General features: G+C 42.5%; 1 long non-coding RNA gene across 1 annotated transcript; it reads right to left on the bottom strand.

Annotated features, from left to right (window-relative positions):
* Window positions 1–3,672: 3,672 nt before the first annotated feature.
* Window positions 3,673–17,899, bottom strand: LOC146396160 (uncharacterized). The gene is made up of 3 exons (XR_014829304.1): window positions 17,693–17,899; window positions 5,315–6,207; window positions 3,673–4,705 (listed from the first exon to the last, which is right to left on the bottom strand). It is a non-coding gene; the product is annotated as an uncharacterized LOC146396160 (long non-coding RNA).
* Between the last annotated feature and the right edge of the window lie 3,448 nt (window positions 17,900–21,347).

Raw genomic sequence — 21,347 nt, 5'->3', positions numbered from 1 at the left:
TCTTCCCTTTGTGGGTAGCAATGCCTTTTATGCCCAGGAAAGGGTATAGCAGAAAATTGTACCAAAATCAACCTTCTGGGAAAAGGAGTCTTAAGGTGTCCCTGGAAGGAGAAAAGCAAGCAGCTATCAGCTGGCAGTTGAAATAGTACTATTGGAGTTCCCTGGTGGCCAGCAGGTTAAGGATCCAGCATTGTCACTGCTGTGGTTTGGGTCACTGCTCTGACACAGGTTCAATTCCTCAGCTGGTGAACCCTTCAAGTTACTTGTTTTCTCTCTCTGGTACCTCCTCTCAGAAACGCTTCCCACCAGCTACATTTCCAGATGTGAATGCTCTCATTCCATGGATCACATGTACTCTGGATGTTCTCTTTAACAAGATTTTGCCCATACTTCCACTTCAAGTGAAGGATATGCCCCTTCCCTCATTTCTGGCCCTTTGGAGCCATTGCCCTCCCAAGGAGGGCAAGTGGTCTAGATATTCCAGAACAGAAAAGAGGAACAACTGTGAGCCATCAACCCCTTTCCAAGCAGAATCTACTTGAGCGAGGTAGCATGTATGTTCAGAGCTACCATAGTAGCACACTCTTCTGGGAAGGTCATTGTCACAGATACGGGCAGCCAGGCTCCATGTGCCCTTGCCCCCACCGTGACCTTCTCTCCTTCAGGCTAGAGCATATTTCAAGAGTACCTTTTTCAGGCTGTATTCACATAAAGGGTAAAAAGACACAGGGCTAAAGATTCTTCACCTAAACCTGCTTCCCCAGTTTAGGCAGGTCACCTGTGCCCATTCACCCACCTGGATGGCCAGCCTATCTTTCCCCTAGAAAAGCCAGCATGTTTCCATATGTCTACCCAGCAGAGCCGAGACATCACATGCTTAGTTCTCAGAGAAAATGAGTCATCAGTCAAAGACAATTAAACTCTAGCTTTTGGATTTTAATAATGAATGGCTAAATGGGTCCCCAAGGCCCCTTGGGGTTGCTGGGGCATGTTGTCTTATGATCTTCAGCTGAACAGCCTGAAAGGAAAGGTTCCTAAGAGCTGGGAGAGAGTATGAAAAGGAAAATAAACAGAATGGAGAGACAGCTGGCGTGTGGATGCCCAAGTTTCTCCTGAACTTTGTGCAGGGAGACCTCATATGTTCTTCCCATGGAAGCACTGACAGATGGACATGGCCCTGCCTCATGCCTAGACTGGGAACCCCAGCTTACTTTTTGAAAATCCATGGAGATTTTTTTTCTCTTTGGTTCTAAACTTGATACACTAATATAAAAAAAGGATAGCCTTGTTTTTATTTCCTTTCTGTCTCCATGATCATTCTCTAGGCTTTAATCTCTTCTAATTCCCTTCCTCTCTCTGTATTTCATAGCTCTGTTCTTAGCCCTCCATCTCATTCTCACCAAAGTAAATAGGAAAACAATTCCCAGTAGGGCAAAGAAAGTATAACTTTCTCATTACAAAATAATAATAATAATAATAAAAATAAAATTTTGGTGTTTATCCTTAGAGATTATCTTGAATAACATGTGTTTTCACTTATTCAATAATTACCAAACTCTGGGAGTTTCCATCATGGCTCAGTGGTTAACGAATCCTACTAGGAACCATGAGGTTGCAGGTTCGATCCCTGGCCTTGCTCAGTGGGTTAAGGATCCGGCGTTGCTGTGAGCTGTGGTGTAGGTTGCAGATGAGGCTCAAATCCCGAGTTGCTGTGGCTCTGGCGTAGGCTGGTGGCTACAGCTCTGATTCGACCTCTAGCCTGGGAACCTCCATATGCCGCTGGAGTGGCCCTAGAAAAGGCAAAAAGACCCCCCCAAAAAATAATTACTATTATTATTATCATCAAACTCTGTACAAACCCTGTGCCAAAAACATCAAGGTGAACAAAGGACAAATACTGCTATCCTAAGAATCCCAATGTTAGAATAATTTTTTGAGTGCCTTAATATTTTCATACACATATGAGCAGGTCATTGTGGAAATACATTAGAATAAACTCTTCATTGATCCCAGAGCTATCAAGGAAAGCTTCTTAGAAGGGGTGACATTTGAGCATAAAGGATGAATAGTAATTCTCTATGCAGTCAGAAAAAAAGGAAAGGGCTTATGAGACTAAAGGAAAATCATCTTAAAACATAAGACGATGAAAAAGAGACTGCATTCAACAGTAATATTAGAGATGAGACTACACAAGTAGGTAGCAGCAAGGCGAGGTCTTATGCTCTGCATTTAAAGGTTTAGACTTTGTCTCATGCAAATAGGGAAAGTGAAAGTGTTTTAGTTACAAAGCATCATGATCAAGTTTGCATATCAAAAAATCCCCTGGAGTTCCCGACGTGGCGCAGTGGTTAACCAATCCGACTAGGAACCATGAGGTTTCGGTTCGGTCCCTGCCCTTGCTCAGTGGGTTAAGGATCCGGCGTTGCCGTGAGCTGTGGTATATGTCGCAGACGCGGCTCGGATCCCGCGTTGCTTGCTGTGGCTCTGGCGTAGGCCGGTGGCTACAGCTCCGATTCGACCCCTAGCCTGGGAACCTCCATGTGCCCGCCCGCGGGAGCGGCCCAAAGAAATAGCAAAAAGACAAAAAAAAAATTTTTTTTTAAATAAAATAAAATCCCCTGACTAGGATGCTGGAGATAATGCAGTCAGAACCAGACCAAAGACAGGGAAACTAGTGAGGAGGCACTGAGTAGTCCAAACCAGAGACGGTGGAGGTCTGAAGTAAGCTTTAAAGAAGAGAGCTTCATATTATTTGTCACTCAGTTTCCATGATAATAATTTTTCCTGCCTAATACTGTGATGTGGAATCAGACAAGATGCCATCTGCATTCTAACACAAGGATTGTGTGTTTTCTTTGCTTATCTTCATTAAAAAATTGCCTTGCCCTGAGCCTGAATTTAGCTCTCCCAACAAAGTGAATGGTGGTGGTAGTGGGCTGTCATTCTTGATTACGAAGATGATATTGACAAATGATGTTGAAAACCCATGTAGAATGTGATATCAAGCTTCGAACTCCTCTGAATTGAGATTGAACACTAATTATTCTTATAAAAGGTTTGAGGTTGTTTCTTGGAGGCTATTCTTGCCTCCAACTAGGATGCCCCCAGAAACAGAAACATCCCAACCAAAGAACAGAGAGATCTACTGATTTTATGATGCTGAAGCTTAAACATGGAGCTGAAGGCTTCCTTATGAGCATTCTTGTTGGTACTTACTCTTCTCCAAACTGCTCTAGCAACACCTCCAGGCTTGCCTGATACCCTGTCTCTTCTCATCAAATTTTCACCAAGTTTTTCACACCTCTTGCCTTTGTACATGCTAGTCCATCTGAGGAAGGGTCTTTCCCTCCATCCACTCTACCTAGGAGACTTCAGCTCCTCTCTTGATTTTTACTTCCGAGCACATCACTGCCTCTTTGTAAACTTCTCTGATCCCAGAATGGAGTTGGTTAATCAATACATCATGTTCCCATAGCACTATGTTCAAAACTGTGTTATTGTACCTGCATATTACATTGAAAGAAAGAAAAACTGATTGAAAGAACAAGTTAATGAGAAACTGTAATCATAAGAAGACAGAATTAAAACAGCAAAGTACAGATTATGAAATTAATATAATATAGTAATGACCAGTGATTAAGAACAAGAACAAAATGGCACATATATATGTGTATTTTTCTGGAGAAGAGGTCAGTAGCTTATCAGATTCTCAAGGGATTCTACAAAACGAAGTATGTGGAAAAATATTGGTTCTAAAAAAGTGAGAAAAAGTTAACATAAAATATTTTAAAAGAAAATGAATGTATTTCTGTTCTCTAATCATCTTTATGGAATTGAAGCATACCACTTGGAAACTTAGGAGAGAAATTCAGAATCTCAGGTCCCCAACCCAAACTACCTGACCATAATCTGTAGCTTTATAAGATTCCCAGGTGACTCTTATGTACATTAATATTTGAGAAGTCCTGGTGTAGAATATACTGTCTGTCATACCATTGGTACCTAGAGGACAAGAAAGGGAGAAAGACAATCATATTTCTACTCCAACCGAGGGAGGAAGGAAGGAGGCTATAGGTACAGGCCCTGACATGTTCTCACCTGGTACAGGAGGGAGGGGACTTGGATGGTAATGGTGCTTGCCTCTCTCAGATGGCCTGGGAGCTTGCAGAGTTAAATGATTTTTATAAATGTAATTCAATCACACCCTACTTCTATTTTGAATACTAGCTAACTTTTTTTTTTTTTTTTTTTGTCTTTTTGCCATTTCTTGGGCCGCTCCCGCAGCATATGGAAGTTCCCAGGGTAGGGGTCAAATCGGAGCTGTAGCCGCTGGCCTACACCACAGCCACAGCAATGCCAGATCCTTAACCCACTGAGCAAGGCCAGGGATTGAACCCGCAACCTCATGGTTCCTAGTCGGATTCGTTAACCACTGCGCCATGATGGGAATGCCTAGCTAACATTTTTTTACCATTTCTCATATGCCACAAACTATTTCAAGCTCTTAATTTGCATGATCTCATATAATGCTTTTAATGATCTATCAGTAGTTTCCATTACTTATCTCCATTTTGCAGAGATGGAAGCTGAGGCACAGAGTCATTAGTTAACTTGCTCAAGATCACACAGCTGGTAATCTGTGAGTCCTTCCAGGTGTCTTGACTCCCAAACACACATTCTTATCCTCAAGGCCAATGCCACGCTCCTGTATGAGACAAAGGTAGACAGTATGGTGGTGAGCAGAACCTTTCAGCACATCCATATTCTGATGACTGATCTGCAGATGGTCAGCCAAAGATGATAACAGCGAAAGTTCAAGGCTACAGAGTCAGAGGCACACATTAACTTAAAAGAGAAATTCAATGCGATGTGGGGAGAGGCCTTCCTTTGGCCATGTGGAGACAGCTCCCGAGCTGTGATGTATGGTGACCAGGGAGAAAAGGCTCTTAGCTGAAGCCCCTTGCTGAGAGAGGGACAATGCAAGCTGACATCCTCCTTGAATGAAGCACTAGGAGCTATTGAGAATCCCAGAAAAAGCACAACTGAGATGACTATTTCCCCATCTCTGCTCTTCCCCTTTAAGAGAAGATTGGACAGGGTCACGTTATTCACGGAGCAGGTAGAGGAGGGGCGAGTGGCGGAGACAATGACTAATGGTGGGAGCCCCATAAGAGGGCAGCTGGGAAGACCGTAACAAATGGGAGACAGGGGGCAGACATCCAGAGGAAGTGGTTTTCGTGAAGGCTTGTTAAGAGCAACAAAAGTTCTGGGAAAACTGAGGACGCCGTGGGAAGGTGAGTGACCCAGAACTTACCATATGAGCTTACTGAGATCAGAAGATGTCTATTGACTCTCCCATTTTTAAAATTGGACCCCTAGGAAATAAACATGGCTTCAAAATTGGAAAATCTTCATTTTAGTCAAAAGACAGCCTGATTTCCCTTGAAGGCCATCTTGCCATGGCTTCAAGATGCCTAGGCATCCCTGAATTTCAGAGCATAGAGGTCCTCCGTCTTGCTTCCAAACAGGTGAGTCCAGACTAGATTAGAAGAGAAAGGAAGAACAGGAGGAGATGGAAATAGTTGGTCTGTTGCAAACGGGAGTTGCTTGTGTGAGACTCGGGCTGGCCTCAATCCTGCCAGGTCAGATGTGGAAATCAAAGTGATTACACCCCGTGCAAAAGGCTGAAGTGCCCTCCACCAGCCAAACGGGTGGCCTCTGGATTCCCAAAGCTCTTGGCCTCCCTGCAGAAACAGAGCTTGAAAGGATGACAGTTTCAGAAGTGTTTCCATCTGAGATCCTGGGGTTCAAAGATGTCAGTGGTATAGCCAATGGGAGAAAGCTGGATGGCAACGTTGCTTTCTTTAATCGGAGTTTTTAATTTTATTTTATATGGGAAATTCTCTTTCATCTTACAACAAAGAGATTTACTTTAAATCTTTTTTTAAAAATCCCTTCAATTAATGTTTGAGCTGTAGGACCAGAAATAGACGCCTGCTACATCAAGAAATGATGGTAGATGTGTCTTGTATTGTCTTGTTTTCTTTGGTTTGTTTTGTTTTCTGAATCTCTTTTTTCAAGCAACTTTTGTTTGTAATTTATTTAGTAAAAGATGAAAGCAGTCCAGTCCTGCAGACGAAGCTGACAGAAGGTTCTTTTCCTCCAGCAAGAGTGTGTCTTCACACGGTAAATGCGTGCTTGGCAGAACTGAATAACAAAGGAAGAGGGAAATTGATGTCTTAATTTACATATTTTTATATCGTCTATTCATTAACCAATATTTGAAGTTATGGAGATCCTTAATTCTTTTATCTTTTCAATTTTACACTAAAATTAAGGGTGATTAACATACAACTGTTACACTAGTATTCTGTAGCTATGTACTTACCTTTCTAAAGTGAGTTTTACACTCCATGAAGTGAGTATGCATGTATGCAAACTTATCAAAATGCATCAAATTTTTGTGTATCAATAAAGCTGTTAAAAAAATTAAAACCTGGGAGTTTGTGGTGAGTAGATGCAAACTATTACATTTAGAATGGATAAGCAATGAGGTCCTGCTGTATAGCACAGGGAACTATATCCAATCACTTGTGATAAAACACGATGTAAGATAATATAAGAAAAATAATATGTATGTATGACAGGGTCACTTTGCTGTACACCAGAAATTCACAGAATATTGTAAATCAATTATAATAAAAATATTTAAATAAAATAATAAAAATAGCTAACTTTTGAAAAGAGGGGGGAAAGGGGCTGTCAGGCCACTGGACTGTGCCCCTAGGCACATGAGAGGAAGGTGATGATGACGGGGTTCTCATCTCAGGAGAAGAGGAGGGCACCCCTCTCACTACTTCAGCGCCGAGTAAGGCAGGCCAACTTTATAAAGGTAAGTGCACAGCTAGCCCTCCACATATCATCATGATCAGCACACACACGATCTCACCTCCAAGACCAAAGAGGCTTCTGACCCAGGCGCAAGTCTAGAGATTTTGCTCCCTGTGCACTTTCCAGCAACAATGTGGGCTTCTTGGTGAGAGAGATTAATACCCTAAACTGTGGAACCAGACAGAGCTGAGTTCAAATATTGCTTTGTTCATGCCCTCATTCTTACACGTCTTCAAGAGTATTTGTTTAGCAATTTCTATATGCCAAGCCCTGCTTTAAAGTAGTGCAAATATAATGGGGGAAAAAAATGGATTCAGGCTTAACCCTTTGGAATTTTCCAGGGGACCCCAGTAGCAGATCTGCCAAAGAAATCTTACAAATGAATTCTTGAACCTGGCAACGGACACAATGAAGATTATGTACAGGTGGAATGAGAACAAATAACATTTTTTTTCTCAATACAGCTGCACCCACGGCATATGGAAGTTCCTGGGCTAGGGGTCAAATCAGAGTTGCTGCTGCTGGCCTACACCACAGCCACAGCAACGTGGGATCCAAGCCACATCTGCAACCTACACTGCAGCTTGTCCCAACCCTGGATTCTTAACCCAATGAGAGAAGCCAGGGATCAAACCCACATCCTCATGGATATTAACTGGGTTCTTAACCCACTGAGCCACCACAGGAATTCCAGAAAGATTTAATTTAGTCTGAAATGAAGGAAAGTATAAGCTGAGACCTTGAGGTTGAGGATGAGTTGGCAAGATAGCAGGATAAGGAAAGACTAGCTATGTGGGCAAAGAACTTAAATGTCCACCAACAGTAGAATGAATCAGAGAGAGCAGCAAACGCAAAGGCCCTGAGGCAGGAAGGAATGTGGAGAAAGGACAGAGGGGACAGGGAGCAAAGAGAGAGGGTCCATATCGCAAGACCAGACTGTGCCAGAAGAGCATTTTGATGATTTTAGATTTTATTTTAAAAGCAATATGACATATTTGGATTTAGTCTGCTAGTCTTTTGTTGAGGACTTTTTGAATCTATGTTCGTCAGTGATATTGGTCTATAATTTTCCTTTTTTGTGGTATCCTTGTCTGATTTTGGTACCAGGGTGATGGTGGTCTCCTAGAATGAGCTTGGGAGTGTTCCTTCCACCACTATTTTTTGAAAGAATTTCAGAATAATAAATGTTAACTCTTCTCTGAATGTTTGAAAGAATTCACCTGTGTAGCCATCAGGTCATGGACTTTTGTTTTTTGGAAGGTTTTAAATCACATTTTCAATTCTGGCACTCGTGATTGGTCTGTTTATATATTCAATCTCTTCCTGGTTCAGTCTTTATAGGTTGTACCTTTGTAAGAATCTGTCCATTTCTTCTAGATTGTCCATTTTATTGGCATATAGATGCTTAGAGTAGTCTCTTCTTTTTTTTATTTATTTTATTTTATTTTCCCACTGTACAGCAAGGGGATCAAGTTATCCTTACATGTATACATTACAATTACATTTTTCCCCCCACCCTTTTTTCTGTTGCAACATGAGTATCTAGACATAGGTCTCTTCTGATTCTTTGTATTTCTGTGGAGTCAGTTGTAATTTCTCCTTTTTTGTTTCTAATTGTACTGATATGAGCCCTCTCCCTTTTTTTCCTGATGAGTCTGGCTAAGGGTTTATCAGTTTTGTTGACCTTTTCAAAGAACCAACTTTTGATTTCATTGATCTTCTCTATTGTTTTCTTTGTCTCTATTTCATTTATTTCTGCTCTGATCTTTATGATTTCTTTCCTTCTGCTAATTTTGGGCTCTGCCTATCCTTCCTTCTCTAGTTGTATTCAGTGTAAGGTTAGGTTGTTTATTTGAGTTTTTCTTCTTTCCTGAGATAAGACTGTATTGCTATAAACTTCCCTCTTAGAACCGCTATTGCCGTGTCCCATAGGTTTTGGGTTGTTGTATCGTAGTTGTCATTTATCTCTAAGTATCTTTTAATTTCCTCTTTGATTTCTTCAATTATCCATTGGTTGTTCAGTAGCATATTGTTTAGCTTCCAGGATTTTGTGGGTTTTGCTGTTTTTTCTTGTAGTTGATTTCTGGTCTCATAGCATTGTGGTCAGAGAACATGCATGGGATAAATTCAGCTTTCTTTTTTTTTTTTTTTTTTGTCTTTTTTGTCTTCTTTTTGTTGTTGTTGTTGTTGTTGTTGTTGCTATTTCTTGGGCCGCTCCCGCGGCATATGGATGTTCCCAGGCTAGGGGTTGAATCGGAGCTGTAGCCACCGGCCTATGCCAGAGCCACAGCAATGCGGGATCCGGGCCACGTCTGCAACCTACACCACAGCTCACGGCAACGCCGGATCGTTAACCCACTGAGCAAGGGCAGGGACCGAACCCGCAACCTCATGGTTCCTAGTCGGATTCGTTAACCACTGCGCCAGGATGGGAACTCCAAATTCAGCTTTCTTAAATTTACCAAGGCTTGATCTGTGGCCCAAGATGTGATCTATCCTGGAGAATATTCCATGTACAGAATTTCCTAGAATGGGAAAAGAATCCGAAAGAAACAGATATATGTATATGTATAACTGATTCACTTTGCTGTACACCTGAAACTAACATGTTTTAATTAATTATACTTCAATAAGATGTTTTAAAAATTAAAAGAATTAAGAAATCACATTAATATCTGAAAAAATAAAAAGCAATAGAATATTAATATCCAAGATACATATTAAGGTGTTCCCAATCTTAGCCCGGGAACTTCCTCATGCCCTGGGAGCAGCTGAAAACACACACACACACATGTTTTTTTTAAAAAAAACACCTCCTACAACTCAAAAAGAAACAAACCAATTAAAAATCAGGTAAAAATCATGAATGGGCATGCCACAAGGCATAATAAAATGACCAAAAATTTTACGAAAGAATGTGCAGCATATTCATCATCTGAGAAATGCAGGTGAAATATCCCTCCAGATCCACTACATTGGGCTAAAATTTTATGTATGATGGGACTTCGTGTTGGTGAGAATAAGAGGCAATTAGAATTCTCTTACACTTCTGGTGGGTGTGCAAATTTGCACAATCACTTTGGAAAACCGTGTGGCAATACCTGCAAATGCCACACCTATGTGTGTCTATGACCCACTCCGCTTTAGTTGAGAGTATTTCTTAATGACCTGACATGACGAAGGATGGGGACAGGGTGATGGTATAAAAAGACCCTCCAGCAACATTACAGGCCATAACCTACACAGAAAAGTCTTGTCACCAGGTCTAGAAGTTATCTCGGTGATGTTAAAGCTTGTGGGAGAAGCATTAGGTCTCTAAGCAAAAGTAAGTGTGAGTCATGTCTGGGCACCACCATCAGAATCCAGAGCAAGCTGGGGACCCCCTTTTTTGGACCCTTCAGAAATAGCCACCCAACAGCCTGTTCCCACCTGCAGAAGGCAGGTTGCCACCCTGACCCAGACATGAGGGTGACCAGTAGGGGCACCAAGCCAAATGCAGGGAAGAAAGGAGCTGAATGAAGGGTAGGCTATACTGATCAACATCCACAGTCAAGTGAAACAACTTGTTTTTCAGTATATGATCAATAGTAGGAAAGAATCAGAGTCAGGCTGAGTGAAGGGTAAATAATGTATTTACCGTCATGATTGAGAAACAGTGGGTTCCAATGATGGGTCTGAAGAACACGGCTTCTACAAAAGGATCATTTCCCCTTCTTGATTTCTATAGCACTTTGGTAACAAAGCTTTATTTTTTAAATATCCCACTTTTAAAAAAATTGTTTTGGCTATGACATATGTGGTCCATGGCATATGGAAGTTCCCAGGCCAGGGCTCAAACCCTCACCACAGCGGTAACCCTCACCACAGCAGCAGTGACAATATCAGATCCTTAACCTGCTGAGCCACCAGGGAACTCCTTATTTTTAAAAAATTAACGATGTTTATTTCTATTGTACAGCAAAGTGACTCAATTATACACATATATGTATATATTATATAAGTATATACTATCTGTATATACATGTGTGAGTATAGTTCCCTCTGCTCTATGGTAGGACCTTGTTGTTTATCCATCTTAAATGTAGTAGTTTGCATTTACTATCCCAAACTCCCAATCCTTCCCTCCCCTACCAACCCTCCCCCTTGGCAAGAACAAGTTTGTTCTCTATACCTGTGAGTTTGTTTTTGTTTCTTACATATGTTGATTTGAGTCATATTTTAGATTCCACATACAAGTGCTATCATGTGGTACTCTTCTTTCTCTTTCTGACTTACTTTACTTAGTATGATAATCTGTAGTTGCATCCATGTTACTGCAAATGGCATCATTTCTTTCTTTTTATGGCTGAGTAGTATTCAAGGGTGTATACGTATCACATCTTCTTAATCCATTCATCTGTCAATGGACATTTATGTTGCTTCCATGCCTGGGCTACTGTAAATAGTGCTGCAATGAACACTGGGGTGCATGTATCTGTAAAAATCCTTCTTAGAACATCCATTGCGTTCTTCTTTATTTTGTGTGTTTATTTGTATGATTTTCTTTTCCTCCATATTAGATTGTAAACTTCCTGAGAAGAGAAACCAGGTCTCTTCCTCTTGTCTACACCCACTCCCCTGGGTCTGCACCCCCCTGGACCTCACTGACCGCAGATGCAGCAGGTATGTCTGCAGCCTGAACTCACCTCAGCTGTGAGAACAGACCCCTTTTGGGGACCCTTCATTGCAGGCATCCAGGGATGCTGAAACACACTTTCATGAGCCAGAGGCATTGCTGCTTCTCTGAGAGAAGTGAAAATAAATTGTTTAAATTCAAGAAGACAGTTCTGTGAATCAGAGACCAGGTGAAGACAGCCCCTGTGGCAATATAAACAAGCAGCCAGCGAAGGATAGAGACGGAGTTCTGAAGGAGAAAGACAAGGTCGCCTTGCCCTCTGGTCTCATTAGTGGAAATAACACTCACAGGAAAGTAACATCCTTTAAAGATGTTTGGCAGTTTCCTGGGTGATCATGACGTAGCTTGTGGCAGTACAAGGATTCCAGAATAGACAGAGCATGCCCTCTGAGAGCAACGCGATTGACAATTAGGACGACGCAGGGTCATGGAGCTTGTCTCCCCTTATTTCGCTGATAATTAAAAAAATCAGTGACATACTGGGGACTTGATGTTATCCATTGGGCTAAGGCCCTTGCTGGTGACACCCCATGATATTGGTGTATTCAGGATTTAATCTTTAACTTGATTTCCTGAGGTGATTAGGCAATCGGCAGCAAGACGGATCATTTTATTTTATTTTACCGATCATTTAGTCATCCTGAGGTGATTAGATGCTCAGCAGCAAGACTGATCATTTTTCTGTGGGTATATGGACAATGCAGTAAATCAGGAGGAATAAAGAATTCTATTCTCTTGCCCTCTCCCCCCACCCCCACCCCAACAACAGCCATGGTGAGGCCAGCAGTCCTCACACACAGATAGTGTTCTTGGTCAGATGTGCAGGAATCCTTGCCGGCCAGCCTGCCTCTGGACCTGGTGCCACTCCAGGGCAGACATCATGCCCAAAGCCCACAAAGGGCAGCAGAGCAAAGATGTTTTAAGAACATGAAATCAAGAGCCAAGCAGACCTGGTTTGATGCCTGGCCACCCCTTTCCAGCCTCTTGTAAGTTTCTTAACCCTTCTGGGCCTCAGTCTCACTTATCTATAAAATGGCAATGATCCTAATACCTCCCTCCTGAGTGCAAGGATGAGAAGAGACAGGCCTGGAAAATGCTTCGTGGAGTGTCTAATCCTGATAAGTGCTAACAGAAATAAATAATACTACCATTATGCTTGTTAATCTCTGAAAATGTCTCGTAAGTAAACCATCTTTCTTCACAGACAATGAGCCATTTTGCAGTCATTACTCTATTCAGCGAAAGAAGAAGAGAGCCCTCCTGGCAGTGGAAAACCACACTGGATGCATGCACAGATTTCTACCTTCAAGCTTAGAAGACAACGCTTTGATCAAGGCTAATTAGGACTTTGCAGAGAGCCTTCAGTGGGTTAAGGATCTGGCGTTGTTGCAGCTGTGGCATAGGCCTAAGCTCAGATCTGATCCTTGGCCCAGGGCTCTGGCCCAGGACCCTGGCCAGGGAACTCCAGATGCCACAGGGTAGCCAAAAAAAAAAAAAAAGCTACATTGAATGAAAGAAGCCAAAGCATACATACATAGTGTTGGATTCCTTTTCTATGGAACTCTAGAAAAGAAAATTCTAAACTATAGTGACAGAAAGCAGATCAGGGTTTACTGCAGCTCCAAGAGGGGTGAATTACCTAAAGAAAGCACAAGAAAATGTTTTGGGGGTGAAGAAAAAAAGTTCTAGAGCTTAACTGTGGTGGTGGTTTCATGGGCATATACATTTGTCAAAACCTATCAAAATACATACTTAAAAATGGAGTTCCCGTTGTGGTGCAGCAGAAACGAATCTGACTAGGAACCATGAGGTTGTGGGTTCAATCCCTGTCCTCGATCAGTGGGTTAAGGATCCAGTGTTGCCATGAGCTGTGGTGTAGGGTTGCATACATGGCTCGGATCCTGCGTTGCCGTGGCTCGGTTGCAGGCCAGTGGCTACGTTGCAGGCCAGTGGCTACAGCTCTGATAGACCCCTAGCCTGGGAACCTCCACATGTTGCGGGTGCAGCCCTAAAAAGACAAAAAAAAAATACATACTTAAAAATGGATGCATTTTATTGTATGTAAATTATCCCTCAATAATTTTCTTTTTTTTTTTTTTTTTTTTTTTTTTTTTGCTTTTTAGAGCTGCTCCTGTGACATATGGACGTTCCCAGGCTAGGAGTCAAATCGAAGCTATAGCTGCCAGCCTACGCCACAGCCATGGCAATGCCAGATCCAAGCCACATCTGCGACCTACTCCACAGCTCACGACAACGCCGGATCCTTAACCCACTCAGCGAGGCCAGGGATGGACCCTGCAACCTCATGGTTCCTAGTCAGATTCGTTTCTGCTGTGCCGTGATGGGAACTCCCAAGAATGTCTTTAGGTTTAAAAAAAAAAAAGATTCTACAGAGGAGACACTCCTTAAATATTTCACATCATTGCATGTTTATGATTCCAGAGTAAACCAAGGTTTTTGAAGAGTGGTTTTCCATTAGTCAGGTTTGTTCTTTGCTTGTGGAGAAAGATCTCTTGGATTGAGCCTGGAATGTGGCATAAACATAGGGATGGCAGACAGAAGGCAGTGAAGGCATATACCCTGAAAGCTGTGTGGGATTTACAAAGTTTGCATAGTCGTTAACAGAAAAGGGTTGGAGTGACCGTGGCCACTCCTTAGGGAAATCTGGCTTTACCCATCCCTGATGAATGGAGTGGCACAGCCAAGGATACTCTTGCTGAGCATACTCTCTAGAGGGAAACATGAGGGATGGGCATTTTTTTGAGGCTGATAGATCTCAAAAGAGAGAAGGCGTGAAGTCACATCACCCTAGATGATGGAGACATGCACATCAGCATTTGGCAAGCCGACTCTCAGTGCCTGAGACTAGGCACCAGTATCACCTGACAGGGCCTCAGGGACCAAAGCACAAGTAATGCTAAGCGGCAGTGTTCACGGCCAAGACAGAGGGGATGACTTTTTTTTACAGCATGAAAAATGTTGCCTCATGCTCAAAGGAAGTCCCCTTAAAACAACGCTTGGAAAAATCATTTTTCCATCCGTATCTCTGCTCTGATCTTATCATCTTCATTTAGATACCAAGTTGTTGACTTGCAAAAAAAATGGCAGAGTCAGAGTCACAAAGTCACAGAACCTCTCCCTTGTCTAAGACCTAGAACTCACTCAGTTCTCTGAAAATTCAGCAAATAATTCCCAAATGCCAATGTGGAATCCAGAGCCAGTCAGAATCGCCTGGGGAATATTTATAAATTGCAAATGCCAGGGGCTTAACTCCATAGACTAGGCTAAGACTTCAGGGGTGTGGCCGCAACATTTTAAGCACCCCTGATGACCATGATGGATGACCAACATTTGGAACTCCATTTCTGTGTCCAGAATAAGCCATTTCTGTGTCCACAATAAGCCATTTCTATGTCCACAATAAGCCATTTCTGTGTCCAGCTTTACAGAGTCTGCACCTTAACACCATCTCCTCATTAATAGGTGTCTTCATAACTCACCATGGGGAAGCTGCTCAGAAAGTTCCAAGAAGATAATGTGATGCCAACAGCCAGTGCAGGGGTTTTCCTGCCGCTCTGCTGCCACAGTCCAACTTCCGGAGTCCCAATATTTTGTGCTGAATTTGGCCACTACCTTGAGCTGTATCTGAATATCCCTGCTCTCAAAGTGGAATCCAGTTTACCCCTCCTCATGCTGAGACTTTTCCTGACAAGGGTCTTGTAAATGCAGCGTGACATTGTCCTGGGGACACGGCAGCTAAATGTCCAATAAGAGAATCAGGGGGAAATAATCACTCCTATAGGTGCTCAGAAAAATGTCCTGATGTGCCTGTGGATTTTCTGCTTGAAAAAAGAAAAAAAGATTGTTTATTTCAGGTCAGTGTGTGTGTGTGTGTGTGTGTGTGTGTGTGTGTGTGTTATGGAGGAGGAGAGATTTTGAGTCAGATTTAAGCAAAGCAATAAATTAATCATGTATTCATGGGGGAAAAACACCTCAAATTTAGAAACTAGGGGAAAGACAATTTTCTCTTTTATCATTTTGGAAAGATGCCAGAGGTGGGAAGGTAGCAGAGGTGAGGAGGGTAAGAGAGTCGTTTTTCTTTTTTAATCACGTTTTTAAAACATATGACATGTGTTGCCATGCCTAAACATCCCTAAATCATATTTTGGACCAAAAAAAAAAAAAAATCCAGTAACCTCTGGTCTTTCTTTGTAAGGAAAAAAGATGTCATGGAAACCGTGCCTGTGCCAAAAGCAAGAGTCGATAAAAATGATGATAGAACTGTTTCCATGGCTCCAGAAGGAGATGCTGGTCTCCAAAGAGAGACGCGTATCCAGCATCAGGATTGGTGCCCTGGCTGAGACGAGGCTCTGCCCCAGTCACTCTCTGTCAATACTCCACCCAGCCTTCAAAGTCCCCTCAGGTGGAGAACCATGGCTCCAACTCAAGTTCCAGCTAACACTCAGGGGAAGGAAGATCCCCTCTAACCATGGGAAGAGGAGGCTTTAGGAGAAGCTGACAAATTTGAATTTGACTTTGAAGGTCGAGTGGAATATTGACAGAGAGTAACTGGGGCAGAGCAGCAACTCAGCCTTCAGCCAGGGCACCAATCCTGATGCTTGGACACTGGTTTCTTTAAATTGAAGAATAGTTTTTTTACCATGTTGTGTCAGTTTCTGGTGTACAGATGAACAATTCAGTTATATATTATTTTTCACATCTTTTCCATTATGAGTTATTACAAGATACTGAACATAGCTCCCCATGCTATACAGTAGGTCCTTGTTGTTTATCTATTTTATATATAGTAGTTTGTATGTGCTAATCCCAAACTCCTACTTTATGCTTCCTTTCCCCTTTGGAAACAATACATTTACTTTCTTTGTCTGTGAGTCTACTTTTGTTTTGTAGGTTAGTTCATTTGTACCAAATTTTAGGTTCCATATATAAGTGATACCATATGGTATTTGTCTTTCTCTGTCTGACTTATTTCACTTAGTGTGATAATCTCTAGGTCCATCCCTGTTGCTGCAAATGGTAATATTTTATTCTTTTTATGGCTGAGTAGTATTCCATTGTGTGTGTGTGTGTGTGTGTGTGTGTGTGTGTGTGTGTGTGTGTGTGTGTACTATGCCTTCTTTATCCATTCATCTGTTGATGGACACTTAGGTCGCTTCCGCATCTTGGCTATTGTAAATAGTGCTACTATGAGAAAGCTCTAATTTAATGATTAAATTTTTTTTTTTGTCTTTTTAGGGCCACACCCGAGGCATATGGAGGTTCCAAGGCTAGAGGTCTAATCGGAGCTGTAGCTGCCAGCCACAGCCACAGCCACAGCAATGCCAGATCCAAGCTGTGTCTGCAACCTACACCACAGCTCATGGCAACACTGGATACTTAACCCACTGAGCAAGGCCAGGGATCAAACCTGAGTCCTCATGGATTGTAGTCACATTCGCTTCCACCGAGCCATGATGGGAACTCCAGGAAAGCTCTAATTTAAAAAGATACAAGCACCCCACCCATTGGATACATTTTTGATTGTCACCACTGGGAGGGAGGTACTACTAGCATCTAGTGGGAAGATGCTGAAGGGCTGCTAAACATCCTACAATGCACAGGATAGCCCCACAACCATGGATTTTCAGCCCCAAACACCGGCAGTGCTGAGGTCGAGAAACCCTCCCCACAGGAGTGCGATTCATCTGCTGGCCCTGCAGCAGCAGTAGGTGACGGAGCTGAGCTCTCCCTCTGCTCACCCTTTCTCCTACTTGGCGTCCAGGACACCACATTTTTCTGGTTTCCTCCAGCCCCACTGGTCCATCCTCTTGTCAGTCATCCTCTGGCCCTTCCTCAACTCCCCAACTTCTAAACACTGATGTGTGCTGGCCCGGGTCCCTGGGCGCATCCCTCCACACATTTTCACTCCAGTCTATGCCTTCAAATACCTGCAGACCCATCCAGATCCCTCCCATGATTTTAAATCTCAGCCCAGACTGCCCCTCTGAAGTCCGGGTTCATGGATGTTAATCATCTCCATGGGGACATCTCCAGGGCTTCTCAAATTCAGCACACCCAAATGTGAGCCCCTGCTCTTTCCCCTAAAAATCTGCTCCTCCAACTCACCTCCGTTTATGGCAATTCCATCTGCCCAGTTTCTCAGGACAGCAAATTTACAGTCATCCTTGATGCTTCTCTTTTTCTCAAATATTCAGTCTGCTATCAAATCCTATTGACTCAAAAATAGATCGGAAATCTGGTATCACCCTAGCCCAAGCCACCATTATCTCTGGACCTGGCACATCATTTTCATCTCCTAACTGGTCTCCCTGCTCCCACCTCTGTCCCCATCTCAAATCAGAAGCCAGGGAGATCCTTTTAAAACATGACTCAGATCATGTCACTTCTGTCCAGAATCCTCAATGGCTCCTCTCAGGGCCAAAGTAAAACCCCAAGTTCCTAGAATTTCATACAAGGTTTTACATGATCCATCTGCTTCAAAATCCCCTAATCTATCCCCAAGAGCATCTCTCTGACTCACATCCTACTACACTCCCTCCTTCATGCTGCAACAGACTGGCCTGCCAAACACATCCCCACTCGGGACCTTTGACTTTGCTGTGCCCTCTGCCTAGAATGACCTTCCCCTAACGTCCCCATGGCTGGCCCCACCAACGCCTCAAGTCTCATTGAGATGTCACCTTCTCAGAAAGACCAGAGGATTTAAAACTGTAGCCCTCCACCTCCAGGAGTGGGTCTCAATACATTTCCCACGGTGCTTCTCACCATATTTTCCTTATCTAACTTGCGGTCTAATCCTCCCAGTGGGATGTGAGCTCACTAAAGGCTGGGAATTTTTTTCACTACTGTCTGCACAGCACCCGGAGTAGTGCTGCCCACAATAAACGTGATGAAGGAAACAAATCCCCAGTTAGACTTCAGGATTCTCTGGGAATGTGAGAGGCTTTGCATCACCCACTCAGGATCTTGTTCTTTTTGTGTCTGCCTGAGGCTGATCCCTCATAGAGGCAGGCACAGTGCAAGAAGCTTTTGTACACATTCGTAATTTCATTTACTTCATTAGGAACTCAATTCATTTCTAATTGAATATTCAATCTGAATGCTTAAAATGTCAAAATGTATCTTTGCCACAGTGAAGGATTCATCACGCCTTCCTAACCACTTTATCCATCCAACCAGGGGTCTGGCTGAGACAACAAAGCAAGCGGCAGAGGAGAGGCTGAGAGCGGAGTTCCTGCACCATCTTGTGGACAATCTGGGAACTACATCTCCTGAAAAAAGGGTCCTCTATGTCCTCACGCGTGGGAAAAGCTGCTTCTGTGTACTGGTCTCCTCCCTACCCCAAAAGCAATACAAGGCCTCCCCTCCTCATCGTCCTGACGCTCTCAAACCCCTTCATGTCTGGGAGTGTTTTAGATTGGTGACTCACTCTTTTCTGGGGAAAAAAAAAAAAGTCAATTTCCTCCTGGGCCAAAAAGGAGAGACCTGAAGGTGCCTGACATTTTGACTTCTCCCATACTCTTCACTTATTGGCTTCACCCAATTCAAGTCCATAAGTCAGGAAACCCTGCAGGTGACCTCACTGTTTCATATCCAAAGTGGCTGTCCTAGAGGCCAATTTCCATGTCATCATGGGACACCCTCTCCCCGCTCAGTTCCCAAAACTCAACACCCACCAGCCTGTTGGGAGTTCTGTAGCATGCCTCTTATTCCACTATCAGAACTCAAATTGTAGGAGAAGTGACAGCTTGATTTCCAAACATACCAACCAACCTACAGGCAGGTGTTAAAGAGAAGAAAGGGCACGTGTCACCTACAGGGCAAAGTCTAAATGTAGACCCCAAGGGTAGGGCTTCTAACAAAGAAAGGTCAGCAGAGCTTCCCAAAGCAACTTCACACACCCTCCAACTTGCCTCCTGTTCAGTCTACCTACCTACCTGCACAGGGACCTCACTTCTTGCCCCCTGTGTATTTGGGGTTGGGGGAGGGAGAGGGGGCAGATCAATCCTCCTTCTTGAAAATTCAACATTAAGATAATGTTTAAAGTGGAGTTCCCATTGTGGCTTAGCGGGTTAAGAACCCAGCTATTATCCATGAGGATGTGGGTTCAATTCCTGACCCTGCTCAATGTGTTAAGGATCCAGCTTTGCCGTGAGCTGTGGTGTAGGTCACTGACACAGCACAGATCTGGGTTGCTATGGCTGTGGTGTAGGCCAGCAGCTGCAACTCTGATTCACCTTCTAGCCTGGGACCTTCCATATGCCACAGATGCAGCCCTAAAAAGCAAATAATAATAATAATAATAATACATAAAGCAATTCTATTACTCTCAAGAACCCCAAACTACAAATTCACTGCAGCCACAAAAGTCTGCCTGGGAAAAGGCTATAGACACAGATGGGTGGTTTGTAATTAGCACATGAGTTGTTGGCAAGGAGCTTGCATTTCTTAAGTGTGAGAAGGTTCTTGAATCACATTAGCCAAGCTGTGGTGGGTGGGAGGTGTTTTTATTGTGAGATATGTAAAAAAATGAAAGAATGCGGATAAGTGCATTTAAACTGGAATGAGAAGGGAAGAGAATAAACATTTATTGAGAGTCAATTTGTGGAAAGCTCTATCTAGGCATATTACACACCTATTTATCTAAATTTAATAACTCTCTTCAGAGGCCTTGACCTAGTAAAGTAACCTCCTCAAGCCTCATTTTCCTCATCCATTAATTGATGCTGATGTTGGGACAATTTTGATGATTCTTCAAAACATCAAGCGTAGAATTATCCTGTGGTCCTGCAATTCCACTTCTGAGGATGCACCCCAAGGAAATGAAAGCCGGAACTCAAACTGAAATCTGTGCACCAGTGTTCAAAGCATTATTTGGAAACAACCCAAATACCCGTAAACAGATGAATGAATAAACACAATGTGATACACACATAAAACTGATATAGGCTTTAAAAGAAATGAAATTCTGACAAATGCTACAGCATGGATGAACCTTGAAAATATTACACTAAGTGAAATAAACAGACCAAAAGGACAAATATTGTATGATTATTTTTAAATGCGGCCTCAAAGAGGCAAATTCAATTCTCAGAAACAAAAAGTTGAATAGAAGTTACCAGGAGCTGGCAGGAGGAAGAAATGGGGAATTAGTGTTAATGGGTAGAGTTTCAGTTGGGGGGAATTAAAGAGTTCTATAAATAGATAGCAGTAATAATTGCACAACATTGTGAAGGTGTGAATTGCATACTTAAAATGGTTAAAATGGTAAATTTTATATTACATATATTTTACAATAATAAATAAGTAGAAAGATAGATGATAGAAAGAGAATGGTGCTGAGTTATTATTTAAAGTCATGTCTTTCTTACTCAGCCCCCTAAATCAATGTTCTTTCTACTATGTTATCTAATTCCAAATGCGCTGGATTATGAATTTGTTAAATTTTATTGGATGCAAAAATGTGTTGAATGGATGTTGTGAATTAATTGGGGTCGTTTTATCAATTACTGAAGTACAAAAAGGAAAATCACCACAATTAATATTTCCAAGGACACAATATTAAATAGAAAGGAATCTTCCGTTCGTTGTGCAGCAGAAATTATCACAACATTGTAAATCAACTATGCTTTAATAAAACTTAAAAAAAGAAAGAAAGGAATCTTCCAGTGTTCCTCCAGGGCTGGACCAGCCATCTCCCTTGGGAGACCCTAGTAAGACAAGTAATATCTCTTCTTCCATAGTTCAGTGAGAAAAGTCT

The sequence above is a fragment of the Sus scrofa genome, chromosome 15 (assembly GCF_054392235.1).
Source record: "Sus scrofa isolate SSC_HxYL_T2T_F1_AM1 chromosome 15, Sscrofa_HxYL_maternal_Yorkshire_Landrace_v2.0, whole genome shotgun sequence".
Taxonomy (NCBI): Eukaryota; Metazoa; Chordata; class Mammalia; order Artiodactyla; family Suidae; genus Sus; species Sus scrofa.
This window is presented reverse-complemented; position numbering and strand designations above follow the sequence as displayed.